Source organism: Ochlerotatus camptorhynchus, unplaced genomic scaffold, assembly GCF_037179485.1.
Source record: "Ochlerotatus camptorhynchus isolate MF236.1 unplaced genomic scaffold, CSIRO-AGI_Acam_v1.1 ptg000313l, whole genome shotgun sequence".
Lineage (NCBI taxonomy): Eukaryota > Metazoa > Arthropoda > Insecta > Diptera > Culicidae > Ochlerotatus > Ochlerotatus camptorhynchus.
Window position 1 is genome coordinate 1,003,982 of NW_027040801.1, and position 15,999 is coordinate 1,019,980.

A 15,999-nucleotide genomic window follows, 5' to 3' on the forward strand; every position below is an offset into this window, starting at 1 on the left:
TCTCCACTCCAACCACACAACAACCAAATATCACTTTTCTTCACTTTTCTTTTTCAAGACACTCCGTGCACAAAAGCAATGCACATCGCAAAACCCTAACAATAGATCAGCGCCGTGCTCATCACCGCGTAAATAAAAAGAAATTAAAATTTTCACTCGCGATGCCACAAATTTTTGGTCCGGGAAAAACAATAAAACCACGCAGCGCCTAATCTTCTGATGCTTTCAATTTTGCAAACATCATGAATCATGTTTTCTTTCTTGATTCTAAAACTTCTCGGAAAGCGAGAAAACCACCACTCACACACGTATAACCGTCCGGGAGGCAGAGTGCCAGCGCTAATCCGGCAAATGCAGCCGAAAACTATGAAAGTGAATGCACGCACAAAACAGAGAGCAAATTTAGATACAACCGTATCCAAAGGCGTTCAAAACTCGACTATTTTTTGAAGAACAGAACACTTGTAAACATAAATCTTAAAATTTATGATGCAAAATTTATTACATTTATGCCATATACTAGAGAGCTGTAAAGTGCTATAAGTTCGGTTTACAAGAATAATGTATTGTAATAATTGTTCTGGTGTCTTATGAACAACTTATTATCACATTACAGCTCCTAGTTTGAACATGGCATTTGAGTCATCGAAAATTAATTTAATTAATCTAAAAGTATTTCGCGCTTCGCGTTGAGTTTACAATATGACTGACTACTCCTTGAAAAGAGCTAAATTTGCAGTGCTGACTCATTGTATAGGTACACCCAACCCATTTTTTAAGCGGTCTTATTTTCATTTTTTCCGATGTTCAAATAAAACCAAGCTTGACGAAACTGGTGTCCAAAAATCTGCAAAATATTAACCAACAGAAAATTTCTAAATTCACCATAAAAAGAAAATTGTGAAAATTCACCTGCTTAAAAACCACCTAAGCCACATAGCCTTTGATCAAGCTCAATATGCAAGAGGAGCAAATTGTATTTGTATTTTTAAAGTGTTACGTTAGCCTGCAGTTGACAGTTTTTACTAAATCAACAATTCCGCAAAATATGAACGCATTAAGTGTTAAATCAAAATATGCCCAAAATTCACCTTCACCCAGACACATATTATGTGGTACTAACAGAAAACATACCGAACAGCAACTGCACCCCGTACGGTAATCTCTGTTGGATAGGACAGGGAAAATGGAGACCCGAGATAGAGTTGCCACTTTGTGTGATGATGATGACGATGACGATTCTACCACTCTACCGCTAATGACGGTGACGGACGGACGATGACCAGGAATGACTATCAACTATAGTCGCTATATTCATAGTCTGGCGGATAAAATTCCGATCTATCAAAAAGCGGAACCAATTCAATATATTGTAGACCAACAATTGAAAAGGTCCTATCAACATTCATAAACAAAACGTTGATTATTCTTTCCTCGACAATCGAACGCAAATTACCGGCATCACCGGATAGGGGCATCTTTCCCCAACGCAAAGATAGTGTTAGTTTGCGTAGGCAAGCCTTGAATCACGAGAAAACGGTTTCCAAAGTTTTGTTCGCAATAGCTGATGTACTCTTTTCTGTTGTTGGTGGTGATTTGCTCGATTGGTTCCGCTATTTGACGGTTCAATTGGTTCCCGAGATTATATCCGCCAGACTATGAATATAGCGACTATACTATCAACCACTACCCTTCCTAAACTCTTTGCTGGGAACCACCAGCAACGGAACAAACCCGGATTACAACGACCACCAACGATACTGTTTTCTCCACTCGAATAGAAAGAAAAAAAAAAAATGTTTACTTTATTCACTTCACGCCATTATCCGTAATCCGAGCAGCTCCGGGCTTCGTAGCGTGTTACACTTTCATCGCACCGTTCGTTGCCACTGGCACTGGGGACCGTAATATCGCTTTTCAGGGAGGAACAAACACTTTTTGGTCACTGCCGGAAACAGGACAGAACCGTCGACGGCACCGGAAATTGGTAGCAGGAAAATCGACACCGCAAACTAGCACCAGATATTATGGACTTTCATAAGTCTGCAGAGAGCCTCACCCCGACCCGACGAACGATGACGATGATGATATTATCACTTTGATTTTTTCTTTTCTTTCTGGCTTTCGCAAAAGCGGCACACAAGACAAGACACAAGCGACGACGAACGCATTCGCAAGGCAGGCTACACGAACAACGAATGACGAACCGATCCGCCGATCTGAGTCAACTACCGCACTGCCACGGACTGGAATGAAAACTAATTAGAATCGAGCCGAGCCGTCACTCTTCCTTTTTTTGCCTCGCTGGTCGCTGATGCGGAGCACGACTTACGAGCACGAGAGCTTATTCACGCATTTTTCTCTCTTTTCCGCTTCGTTCGAGCAAACTCTCGCGAGAACCAGCAAAAAGTTTCTCTCTCAGCCCGACGGCAGCCCGTGAGCCCGATGCTCTTCTTAGTGGGCATGCACTTCTTCCGCTCTCGCACTTCATCCGATTCTCTCACGATTTTCTCGCTCTCTTTCTCTTTTGCAGCCTGTCATCGCATCGCCGGAGGAGGAGAACGTCGTCGCGGTGAGAAGTCCGGCTGGCTCGTTTCGCAAAAGTAGTTGGAGAATGATGATGACATCAATGGGAAGTTCCTAGCTCCTCTGGATAAAAGAAAAGTTCGCACTCCATCTCTATTGTGCTTATTTTTCTGACGGTACCCAAACATCATGGTATCGCTTCTGCTGGTCGATTGAATTTTGGTTGTGATTAGTGATTGTTCCCGTTTCGCTGAAATTTCAAGCACGACCCCACGGTGATTGACAACGCGAAGTGAGAGAAGTACTTCCTGCTGAGAAGGCCCTCCTATAAAAGGAAAATCGAAATTACGTTGTAGCTTTTCTTCGTGAAAAGTAAGGTAACTTCAAGCCAAGGGAAAAGCAAAGGAACAATAAATAGAAATACTGGTGCGCGTTTGTTGACTGAACTCCAATCGATAATCACGGGAAGGTTATCGTATTTTTGTTTGGACCGAGCGCTCCACCCAATGTTTCTTGGGAGGTTGCAATCGATCATCGATTCATCATCATCGCCATCCCGTTAGCGCAGGAAGGAGAGCCAACTGCACAGAGCAGGGAAAAATTGGATCATACAGTGAGTGAAAGTACATATAGTGTGGCGCTTTTCTATCGAGCCGTGTGAGTTATATTTTTGCACCAGCCGTAAAAGTATGTTGTGAAAAGTCGTACCCAAAGTGCTGTGAACCAACAGCAGCAGGAGTGAAAAACGCACACCAACATAGAAAATAACATTAGACGGAGGGAGAACCACCGCCGAGGAACTTGATGTTGACATCTAGAAGTGGATCGCCACTTCCCTTCTGTGGTTGTTGCGCGTGACCAATGAAGAGATATCGTATCGACTCGATAGTGTAGCATTGAAGTGATGATAGAGCTATATCTCGGTGTTGTTGTTTTCTGATATCAGCATTTCGAAACCTGTGAAAGCTTAGCTAGTGCGCTAGCATAACACCGTATATATAAACAAAATAAAAAGTCCGATAGAAACGTGAAACGTCTGGCTGTTGGAGAGCTTTGTGAGTGTGTGGAGGACAGACGACTTTACCAACACAGTCAGCTCTTGTACCATCAGCGTTTATCGAGCCGCAGTGAGCCGCAGCGTTGTTGGTACCGTATCAAATAATACTGGTGAGTACACACTTTGCTATTAATTTGATTTTCAATTAAGCATTTAGTCAAGCTTCTGCATTCATTTTCCATCAGATGTCACTGCTAGTTGTTAACAAAGGACAGTGCAGTGCAAAACAGGTCTGGTACCGCTATATTGACGATCTAACGATAGCACTCGTGGCGAATAGGAGAAATAGAAAAAAAAATATGATGGTTTCAAAATTGCTTATGAAACCATCATCATTTTTCTAGTTCTCCTATTTGTCACTAGCGGTGCTGTATGTTAGCGTTAGATCGCCAATATGTATTTAGATTAACATTCAAAGTCATTCCTTTTTAACTTAAAAAAAAAACTATCTGAGCCCTGTCCCTAAAAGTATTTTCAAGGGACTTTGCATAAATGCATATATAAATATACCAGACATGTTTTGCTGACCCTACTATTTCTAATCTAATCTAATCTAATCTAACACCAACACAGCCAGTTCATGAAAGCATCTTGGAAAATGATAGATATACCATCCTTTTTCTTGTCTATTTGGTATATTTTGAACATCAGAGATGCGCAAAATATATCGAAACGGCCAGGCCCACTGTGCAGCATTTAAGGGGCAAGATGATTCGGGCCTGTTAAAATCAAAGGTTAAAACACGATTTTTCAGAATGCAATAAATGGATGAAACGTGGACATCTCGTACCGTACGTTCCACTGTATTGTTATTTATAACTGATTTTGTCGTTGGGAGAATCTAATCCAAAAAAAATTAGGTGATGCTCAATTTTCCTCGAGTGGTTGGGACATGAGCACTAACTCTTGTCCTAGCCAATATGACTTATGGTTATAGCGCCATTACTCGCTTTCTGAAAAGAGAAAAATTGAATAAAGGGCCGTAGGAGAAAGGAAATGGAGGAAGGAAGCCTAGTTCTATCTTCCCTTGAGAAAAAGCGGATCTCTTATCAATCTACAGGAAAAGTTTGCTAAAACTCACAATGGTCCTTATAAGTGACAAGTTGTCACTTCACCGTGAAGTGACATCGGTAATAAGGGCCAATGACTCGCGAACTTTTCCTTTTGTTTGCTTCATAAATCCTCGCAAAATGTTCCAACGCTGAACACGAACGGGTGAGGAATAGATTTCAGTTGAGAGTAATAGAATGAAAATATATTAAAAAATATAAGAACATATAAATGAAAATAAAGGGAAGATCTCAGCCAGTTTTATAATTTTGTACTCTTACTGTTCTACTGTACTACTGTTGAACCAAAGGCACTTCCAAGACTTTTCCGGGTTATTTCCAAACTAGTTCAAAAATTCTTCAGGCAAATCATGAGCACATGAACTTTCAAGAACAAACCATCAAACGTCTAAAACCAGAAGAAAATCGGCTAGGATGACTCTCTTGCCGAATGAATCAATTGGTAAATCTATGTTGAAACTTGGCCATACCCACTCGTATCCAACCTTCGACAATAGCGCGCTCGACATTTGATTTCTCATCAAAATACAGCACGAAAGCAGCTCTTCGAAATGATGTCTAAGACAAAGTTGCAGAAACCGAAACAGGTGAATATATAAACAGGAACGAACTCACCAAATGAACGATGGTTTGCCCGTGAAGCACTTTTAATTGCATTTCACCCGATCACTTGTACTTTCTTCGCACTAAAGTTCTTTTCTAGAACTATGTTATCGAGTCTGTTTTGATGACACTGCTATTTTACTCTATTTTGCAGTCTGTGAGAGGGAAATCACAAATCCAGTGTCATCAACATACATGGCATGTTGAGAGATTGAGCTCGTCAGAGAGAATTTTCACTCTCAAATTTGATTTCTTTTAATTCCCATGGCTAACAATTTCCTGCTATTTAAACGTTCTTGCAGCAATTTTTATCCAACCTTATAGCGATTTGGTGTGTGGCCATTTGGCCGAATGCCGTTTGGCCGAATGCCATTTGTCCGAATGCCGTTTGACCGAATGCCATTTGTCCGAATGCCGTTTGACCGAATGGGTCGTTTGGCCGAATGGGTCGTTTGGCCGAATACTTAAAAATAAATTTCCAATTTGTGAACCCTACTTGAACCTAAATGGCAGCCCTGATGGACTTTCTTTTACTTTCCACAATTCCGGAGTGATTTGAGATTTGGGTGTAATTGCTTTTGTAAACAAACACGTCAATTACTGATTTCTCTTGAATAAAAGCTCAATCTCACAAACAAACTATACCAAATTATAGAGGAATCATTCCTCTACCTCATAGTGTTATTACTTTTCGAGATTGAGCTTTGTTCGCGGTGAAATCGGTGCTTAAGATGTTTGTTTACAAATGCAATTACGCCAGAATCTCAAATCACTCCAGAATTATGGTTTTTTGGACATTATAAATATGGGATTTTTGGTTCAATTGTGTATTGTATAAAACTAAAATTTTATACTTTCGATGAATACACTATTCTTATAAAGATGAGCTTTTAGTTATGTAATTAGTATTTTTAGCAACTCTTTTTTTTTAAATAAGCAGATCTTTGGAGTTTTGATGATCTTCTTATTTTTTGCACAGTAAACGCAGGTTGTTCAAAAATTTAATTAAAAATTATTTGAACAATTTTAAGAGCTTTTTCCTTCTTTCAAACATGAGCAGTTCTTTTGAGTTTTGTTGTTCGGCATTCGGCCAAACGACTTATTCGGCCCAATGGCATTCGACCAAACAGCATTCGGCCAAACGGCATTCGGCCAAATGACCCGGAACCAGCGATTTTGTTTTTGATTCGGGAGGGGGGGTGGTGGGTTATCAAGATTGGGACTGCTTGTTGCCTTTCAAACGTCAGTGTTAACGTTTGGTTTTGTAACCTGGCTCGGGTTGAGGTTCGCACTGACAATAAGCTCGGTATCGCTCGGGTTGGAACTGGTTACAACCTGGATAATAAACGAATTCGCTATTAATCTGAACCAATATTGTACTTTAGAAATAAAAGCCTATATACAACGCATAAACATATAAATCTGGTGATTTTATCAAGCTTCACGCTTATTAGAGGGTCTATATCAGGAGGTAATTCACTCTGCCACCTTGTGTCTGTGCGTATTGTGTTTTTGTGTGTCGGAATGTGTTTCTGGGTGTTTCTATGCGTTGACCGAGCTGTCAAAACTTCAACCGAAAAAATATGCTTGCTGGCAACCATATCCTCGACCATAACAAAACGCTGATAATGACGGATCCTCCTGCAAATCATTCGCTGTTGTTTACTTATTGTAGAATTCTGGTCGGTGGCAATAGTTACACCTCCAAGGGCAAATGCAATGTGTCGTGATTGGGCCGCTGCTGGTGAGAACCTATTTGACTGATATTCAGAAATCAGAAAATGTTTCGTAGCGTTTGTCCTTATTTTTGGCAAGACATCTTCACCTTTTTATAGTATCTGTTTCTCCTGATGCTACTGCATTCGTGGATCTCAACCGGTTCCGGACTTTCTTTTCTTCTCCTCGCCCTTCTTCTTCTTCTTCTTCTTCTTCTTCTTCTTCTCTATTTGAGCTATCATTTGACAGCTCCTGGGAAACGGCAAAGTGACAACGACTATAAAGCCTTATTTTCTTTTCTTCGGATTGAAGGTTTTCCATCCAGATCCAGAATGTTTACGTATCCTTCCTGGCTATTGCAGGACGATACGACGGCTTTTTTGAAGATTTTTTTTTTCAAAATAATCGAATGTAAACATTATTAGCAGTGGTGCCAGAATTGATTAAAAAATTTGCTTATCATGCGATGGACGCGTTTCTTAATTTATTCGCTTGTCAAGAGTGATGAATAGTTTGTTAATCTCATAATCAGCATTTTTTAATCTATAGACAAGCATTGTGAAATGTTGTGAATACTATTTTTAGAATATGAAATAGTTTTTTTAAAGCTTTTATAATCACTTGATCAGCATTAGGTATATCAACCTACAAAAATGAAATAATATTAATTCAAAATAAAACAATATATAGAGTGTCCTTATTACGGATGTTAATACATTGCATGTGGCTTAGATTTTTTGCCAATGAATACTAATTTGTATAAATGCATTGCCTGTCTTTTTTCGGGAATAGAACGTCTGTTTTCTGGATTCATAGCTATTGACTGTATTATCTGCTCCATTTGCGTCTTGGTAATCATCAGTGAAAAATAACGTGGCACTTAAAACAAAAAGTTAAAAGCTATGTCCTCAACCGTGTATATTGCAACAAAGCAGGCAGGCAATAGATCATTATCCTCCTACAATTCCGATCAAGCCATATTACAGAGACAGTTTATCGTGGTAGTAGTAGCAAGCGTTTTGTCTTAATCGTTGGTTGCCCTATGTGTTTGGATTCACTGATCATGACAAATCGGCTTGATATTCAACGCTTCGACCCACGTGAAAGGAGTTAGGCACTGAGTGGAATTAGGGTGCATCACGGTCACAGTCCGCATCGTGCTCTCTTGCCGTGCGGATCTATTTGCTTTTTGCTTAAGGAAGTGTTACTACTACCTAAAGCTACAACAAATTTGAACAGCACTTTTCAGTGCTCAACCTGTAAAAAAATTTCTACCTTGTTCAACTCTTATTCCTCTTCGATCCTTGTTTGGACCCTACCCGAGGTAATCCTTCTTGGATATCGATTTGGAAAATTCCTCTTCGATCCTTCAGATTCTTATAGTAATCTGCTTGGAAGTAGATTTGGATAAAAATTTACTGCCGCCATGGCGCCTAAACGCAAAAGAAAGGAACAAACTCTTGACCCCCCTTCTGATGAAATTAATTTGAGTAATCAATTTGATTTGCTCACGGATGATGAGAATGATCCATCATCTAAGAAAAATTCTAGTAAACTTTCCCGGCTTAATGCCAAGAAGGAAAAGATTCCCCCTATTGTGATAACCACTTCCGATTTCCATGCTCTTCGCATGGAACTTGGACGGATTTAAATGTCTTCTCAAGTATCTTACTGAGAAGAAGCACACATTTTTTACTTACGACACCAAAACTGAACGTGTGTTCAAGGTTGTCATGAAAGGACTGCCCAGTGGTGAATCCCTGGATCAGATCAAAGATGAACTGGCAAAATTACTTGGAGTTGTGCCACTCCAAGTAATCAAAATGAAAATGAAATCCCGTCCTGGCGATTCGCGCAACGGGATTTCTAATGATTTTTATTTAGTTCACTTCAAGTCTAGTGAACTGAACAACCTTAAGGCCTTAGAAAAAGCTAGCCTTATGCTCCATGTCCGAGTGAAGTGGGAACACTTCAGGAAGACTGGAGGAAATTTCCAAAACCTCACTCAGTGCCGTAAGTGCCAGGGATGGGGTCACGGAACTATAAATTGCTACATGCCAGCTAAATGCATGAATTGTGGTGATTCCTCTCACGCAAAGGACGACTGTCCTGTGAAGGAAGATCCTAAGAAATTTAAATGTTCAAATTGTGGTGAAAACCACAAATCCAATTTTTGGGAATGTAAGACTCGCGAAGCGATCCTACAATCTCGTTCTAACCGACAGGTAGGAAACGCTCCACGTTTCCGACCAGGTACAAATTCCTCTGCTGTTAACAACGGTCAGCGAGGAACAAATTCTACATTCGTACCCGTAGGTACAAATATCACCCCTGCTTCAAATGTTTCATCTGTACCTACTCCCCTCGCTGCTAACAATGTTCAGCGAGTTAATGGAGCTACCTATGCTGCTATTGCAGCGGGTAGAAATCAAAATACTAACCAACGTTCTAACGGAAATTTTGAAAATTTTGACTAAGGAAGCATTACTGCCCCTAAAATGGAATTTTTACAGAATTCATTAATTGACATGATTTCTGATATGCTTAAATCTAACTCCATGTTTGATGCTATTCAAACTGGAGTAAAATTTGCAAATAATATTGTCATGACTTTAAAATTCAGTAATGGATTTTAAAGCATTAAATATTGTAAATTGGAATGCTCGATCTCTTAAAGATAATGAAGATGAGCTATTTAACTTTTTGAGAGTTCATAACGTGCATATTGCCGTTATAACTGAAACGTTCCTTAAACCTGACCATAAGGTTAAGAAGGACGCAAATTACTTGATTTATCGTCTTGATGGACCCTGTGGTGGCGTTGCCATCATTATTCATAGACGAATCAAACATAAAATTATTTCTTCATTTGAAACCAAAGTTTTTGAAACTTTGGGAGTTTCTGTTGAAACAAAATTTGGACAACTTACGTTTATAGCTGCCTATTTGCCATTCCAATGCGCAGGCCAGCAAAAGAATTTTTCTCAAGGGTGACCTCCAGAAACTTACCCGGCATAGGTCTAAATTCTTCATTATTGGTGATTTTAATGCAAAACACCGCTCATGGAATAATGCTCAAAGCAATTCCAATGGTAATATTCTGTTTGATGATTGTTCTGCAGGTTATTACACTATTCAATATCCAAACAGCCCAACATGCTTTTCTTCTGCAAGAAATCCCTCCACTATTGATTTGGTCTTAACTGATTCATGTCAACTTTGTAGCCAACTGGTTTCCCATGCTGACTTCGGTTCTGATCACCTTCCAGTAACTTTTGAAATATCCCAAGAAATAATTTGTAATCCCAACAGCTCTACTTTCAATTACCATAGAGCTGATTGGGAGCAGTATCGATCATTTATGGAATATAGCTTCGATCCAAACATTCCTTTGCAAACCAAAGATGAAATTAATTATGCTCTTGAATCACTGACTACTTCTATAGTTGAAGCAAGAGCTGCCTCAGTTCCAAAATGCGAGGTTAAATTCGATTCAATTATAATAGACGACGATCTTCAGCTCTTGATCCGTCTTAAAAATGTCCGTAGGAGACAATCCCCCTTATTCTGCGAGTCACGTGACTCTCTCTCACCGGTGAGGTGACAACTGTCACCTCGTGTGAGGTGACTCTCCATGCAAATCAAATGGAGAGTCACCTCACACGAGGTGACTATTGTCACCTCACTGGTGAGAGAGAGTCACGTGACTCGCAGAATATGGGGGAATATCAAAGAACACGCGATCCTGCCATGAAGGTTATCTGGCGGGATTTGCAAAAACAAATTAAAAAGCGATTCTCTGCCCTGAGGAACAAAACTTTTGACAATAATATTTCTAAATTAGACCCGAGTTCCAAACCCTTTTGGAAACTCACAAAAATTTTGAAAAAAACCTCAAAAGCCTATTCCAGCGCTTAAAGAAGGTGGTAAAATTTTGATCACAAATTTGGAAAAAGCTCAGAAACTTGCTAAGCAATTCGAGAGTTCCCATAACTTCAGTTTGGATCTTACTAGTCCTATTGAGAATCAGGTTGCTCGGGATTATCTGAATATTTTCTCTCGGGAAAATATTTTTGATGATTCCTGGGGGACTGATTTGGACGAAGTAATGTCTATAACTAAAAAGTTTCAAAATATGAAAGCTCCAGGTGATGATGGAATTTTATATATCCTCATCAAAAAACTCCCAGAGAGTACCGTGTCATTCTTGGTAAAATTATTTAACAGATGTTTCCATTTGGCATACTTTCCTGATAAATGGAGAAATGCAAAAGTTGTTCCAATTTTGAAGCCGGATAAAAATCCAGCTGAAGCTTCCAGCTACCGTCCAATAAGTTTGCTTTCTTCAAAAAGTAAACTTTTTGAAAAGATAATTTTGAATAGAATTATGCTTCACATCAATACGAACTCAATTTTTGCAGATGAGCAGTTTGGATTTCGCCATGGGCATTCAACTACTCATCAACTCTTAAGAGTTACCAATTTAATTCGTTCAAACAAATCTGAAGGCCACTCAACTGGAGTTGTTCTTCTAGACATAGAAAAATCATTCGACAGTGTTTGGCATGAAGGTTTGATTGCTAAATTGAAAAAGTTTAATTTTCCACTTTATATTATGAAATTAGTTCAAAATTATTTAACTGACAGAACTCTGCAGGTAAATTATCAAAATTCCAAATCTGAACGACTACCTGTTATAGCTGGAGTTCCTCAGGGTAGCATTCTTGGGCCTATATTGTATAACATTTTCACTTCGGACCTCCCTGATTTGCCTCAGGGTTGCCACAAATCTTTGTTCGCTGATGACACAGGCATTTCCGCTAAAGGAAGAAGTCTTCGTGTTATTTGCAGCAGACTGCAGAAAAGTTTAGATATTTTCTCTTCTTATTTACAAAAATGGAAGATTGCTCTCAACGCTTCCAAAACTCAACTTATAATATTTCCACATAAGCCTAGAGCTTTCTTTTTGAAACCTAGTAGTAGTCACATAGTCACTTTGAACAGAGTTCCAATTTCCTGGTCAAACCAAGTGAAATATCTTGGATTAATACTTGATCAAAAATTAACTTTTAAAAATCACATTGAGGGCATTCAAGCCAAATGTAACAAATATATAAAATGTTTGTATTCTCTTATAAACAGGAAATCCAAACTTTGCCTGACGAATAAACTTCTAATATTTAAACAAGTTTTTAGACCAGCCATGCTTTACGCTGTGCCAATATGGTCTTGTTGTTGCACTACCAGGAAAAAAGCACTTCAAAGAATTCAGAACAAAGTTCTGAAAATGATTTTGAAGTTGCCTCCCTGGTTCAGTACTACCGAAGTACATAGAATTTCGAATGTTGAGACTTTAGAACAAATGTACAACAAAATAATTAATAATTTCAGGCAAAAATCGTTGCAATCCTCAATTGCAACGATAAATTCCCTTTATACTTAGATAAGATTAAGTTTTAGTTTTTAGTTTTAAGATATCAATTGTTATACTGACATGCAGGTTAAAAAACCTGTTTAAAATACTGAATTGCCAAGACATGAACAATGTAAAAACACTTAGATATATATCATAACAATTAAGGCTGGTACGTTACTGCAGTAACTGGAGCACCTAGGTTAAAATTAAATGTAATTAATTTTGAATTTGGAACAAATAAAAAGTTAAAAAAAAGGGTGCATCACGGTACATATAAACTTCCTGAATACCTCTTACAATTGTATGAAACTTCGAATACAGCAGCAGTGCTTTCGGCGCGTGACGTTGTAAATTTTTCTTCAGTACACAACGAAAGGCTCCCCGCAAGCAGCTAGCTATCAAGGCTGCCCTCAAGAGCCCTTGATTCATCGAAGAGGGAGGCAGAAGTTGTACCGCTACTGATCGGATTCAATTGCTCGTCGTGAGCCGCTGTGGACCTTCTACGCCAAGCGTGTCTCCCTCGTTCCAAACAGCATACAGCTCGCCAGCCTCATCTGTGTTGAACACCCTAATAGCTCAGCAGTACTTAACTATCACGACAAAACGGTTCTTTATTGTTGTTTAAGAGTTAATTTTCATTGAACGTTCTCGCAATGACCGAATACCAAATGACCTTGTCAATTAACCAGAAACACTTCAAATAAAGACAAGGTTTTTATCGTTAAACATAAATATCAAACTTTGCCCGTGGTACCTCAAAATGTAATCCTAAGGTAATGATTTAATTGTCTACCCTTTTGAACACATTTTTGAAAATTGTTCTGCAAAAATGGCTTTTTTTCAGAAAATCGAAGCGTGCAACCTCTAAATATTGCTTAAAGGGTTTTCATCTAGGTATAAGCTATTTTTTGCATTATATACGATTTGTTTGTAGATACACAGCAAAAAATAAATTTTAATATTACATACAAGAGGATGCACTTCAATTATGTCGAAAATCTCATGTAATTTTTATGGCCACACAAATAAACAAATGCAGTAAAAGCAGCGTAATGTCAGTTCATGCACTGTATTAATGATAATTTGGTCCTTTTTGGAAAGTAATATAACACCATATTTTCGACACGATTGAAGTGCATCCACTTTGATGTGATAGGGGAAATGGCTCTAATGTCAGCCTAAGTGACCCTAATTTGGGCCCATATATAAATTCACTATTAGGCCAAATTTTCATTAGCGGCCAAAAATATCCATTAGTACCATCCGGATGACGCGATTTTATTTATATAAAATTGCAAAATAAAAGATTTTTAGTGATGGGCCGAATCTTAGATCCATAGGCCAACTTTAGAGCCATTTCCCCTATTAAAAAAAAATGCTGTGTATATATGCTTGCATGAAATAGTTATTAATTTCAGAGTGTTTTTATGTTATGCGATTTTCATAGTTGGTTGGAAATGCTATCTAACATGAAGCTTTAGTGTGATAATTTATTAAATAGAGAATGATCAATAACTTTTATTATATTAGACCACGTAGTTCTACGTCACCATTGCGTACAACCCTATAGGTCTGTCCCTTGTAGTTTTTTGCCTGTAGAATTGACATATGTATTTCAAATCTCCGCGTACATCTTACGGGTTAAGGCCGGCGCACAATGCATACGTTTTCGGGTTTTTTGACAGATAATGCATGGGCTAACTGTCAAAAAACCTGAAAACGTATCTAATGTGCGCCAGCCTTTAGGCAAAGAGTGTGCGTTTGACTCGCACTGTCGCATTAATCCTTCGCTCATTTTCAACTTCTATTCAATTTTCATACTGCCGTACTTTAACGGAACTATCTACCTACCCTCTTCTAAGATCATTCTCTAGCTAATAAATTATCACACTAAAGCATCATGTTAGGTAGCATTTCCATCCAACTCTAAGTTATTAATTGTTTAAGAGACTGTTTATCTTATGGCATGATCAAGCAGCTGTCTTGTGGGCATCACTGTATTTTGCAGAGTGACATAGTAGCCATGATTTGTGTGTTCTAATTCTACGCGCCAGAAACACCAATCATAAGACATCGGTGACTTAAATGATTATTAACTTTTGTTCCTTACATTTGATTGAAAAGTGATCTTTAACAAAGTTGTATTTCCTACAAGCATAGATTTAATTTTTTAAAGCAGAGTAAGTTAATAGATAGATATAAACAATAAATCTGCTTTTCTGATAGTAATTTCAATATAAACTTCAAATGGTTTCCATATAAACTTCAATGTCAGTTTCTTACCAAATGAGTTAAAATTTAGGAAAGCTTATCAGGATTTAGAACCGTTTGAGCACTGTGGAGCGAATATTTAAAATTTTGCATCAGTCTAATATACATACATGCATTCTGGTTTTCTGAGCAAGGACTCGTGGTAGCGGATCCTTAACAATGAAATCAAGAATGTCGACAGAAATCTCAAAAAGTTCAAAGCAAAAGCAAGCAGCAAAAAGGAAGTTTTTCACTTTGTCCCACTGGCAGTGCGCAGGGTATTTGAGTGAGTTGATGGAATCTCGAAACTTAAGTAATTTGCAGTGAAATTTGTGCATTATTATATGACTTGTATCGATTTTGAAAGTAAGAAGCTTTGGCAATATATATATATATATGTTCCACTTCAGCGGCACCCCTCTTGATGACGGTATGTTAAAACCAACCACGTGATCCGCTCTGCATGCCTCGGACATGTGCTTTCGTACGGAATTACATATACTTAAAATTCATGTACAAAAGAACAGCACAACAAACCACGAGTCGGAAGGTATGGAAAATTCTCATCCTAAAATAAAGCAACCTATTCCAAGCCTTCCGGTGTCGAAAATCTAGCAAAAAAAAACAAAACCGCTCAAATTGGATTGATTATTGCGCAAATTTATCCAAAATCATCGTATAAATAATACTCGTAAACAATCGAAAAAATCGACACCGCGTTTTTTCGCTGCGGAGAAGGAACCAGTTTCGTATACAGTTCGTATTTTTTTTTTGCACACATAAATCTAATCATTAGCGCGCGATCTTACGACTGAATTTCCAGTGGTGTGTTGTTGTGGGGTAGTACATACATATAGTCAAACGGAACATGGGGTTTCGCGAATTCGCAAATAGTAGTTAGTCACACGCGCTTAGTGGTAAGCAGCTGCTCGCTAGCTGTTGCTCGTCGTGTTGGTGCATTCTGGTTTCATTCGCATGGTATGGGCGGAGACGTGGGCAGGCGTTTGAAAGGGGGCACTAGTTCCATACTGAACTATATTTAACAATAATAAATTAAATATTAATTTCAAACTTGATTTTGACCAACACACAAGTGATATTTTTCCACTCTCATACACTCTCAATATCACGCGTGATATTGGAACATCATATCGTGCTTGATATTGATTTTACAAGCTTCTTTGATATTGCGAGACTATTCACAACGTGCAAAAGTCAAAGCTAAGAGTTGACTCGACACAAAAATGATTCCGTTGCACATCGTTTTCTTAGAAAGAGAATGTATAGTTTGTCTTTAATAGTCTTTTTAATCTTCACCGATGGCAGACACGAAGTGTCTGCTGCTAGCCGTTATGGAAGTT

At 38.5% G+C, this 15,999-nt stretch overlaps 1 protein-coding gene across 1 annotated transcript in view; it reads left to right on the top strand.

Moving 5' to 3' along the window:
- Positions 1-2,602: 2,602 nt before the first annotated feature.
- Positions 2,603-15,999, top strand: part of LOC135707496 (ras guanine nucleotide exchange factor V) — an 82,051-nt gene continuing 68,654 nt past the window's right edge. The window contains exon 1 of the mRNA XM_065229341.1: positions 2,603-3,693. The gene's annotated coding sequence lies outside the window, so the exon portion shown is untranslated. The remainder of the gene's footprint in view (positions 3,694-15,999) is intronic.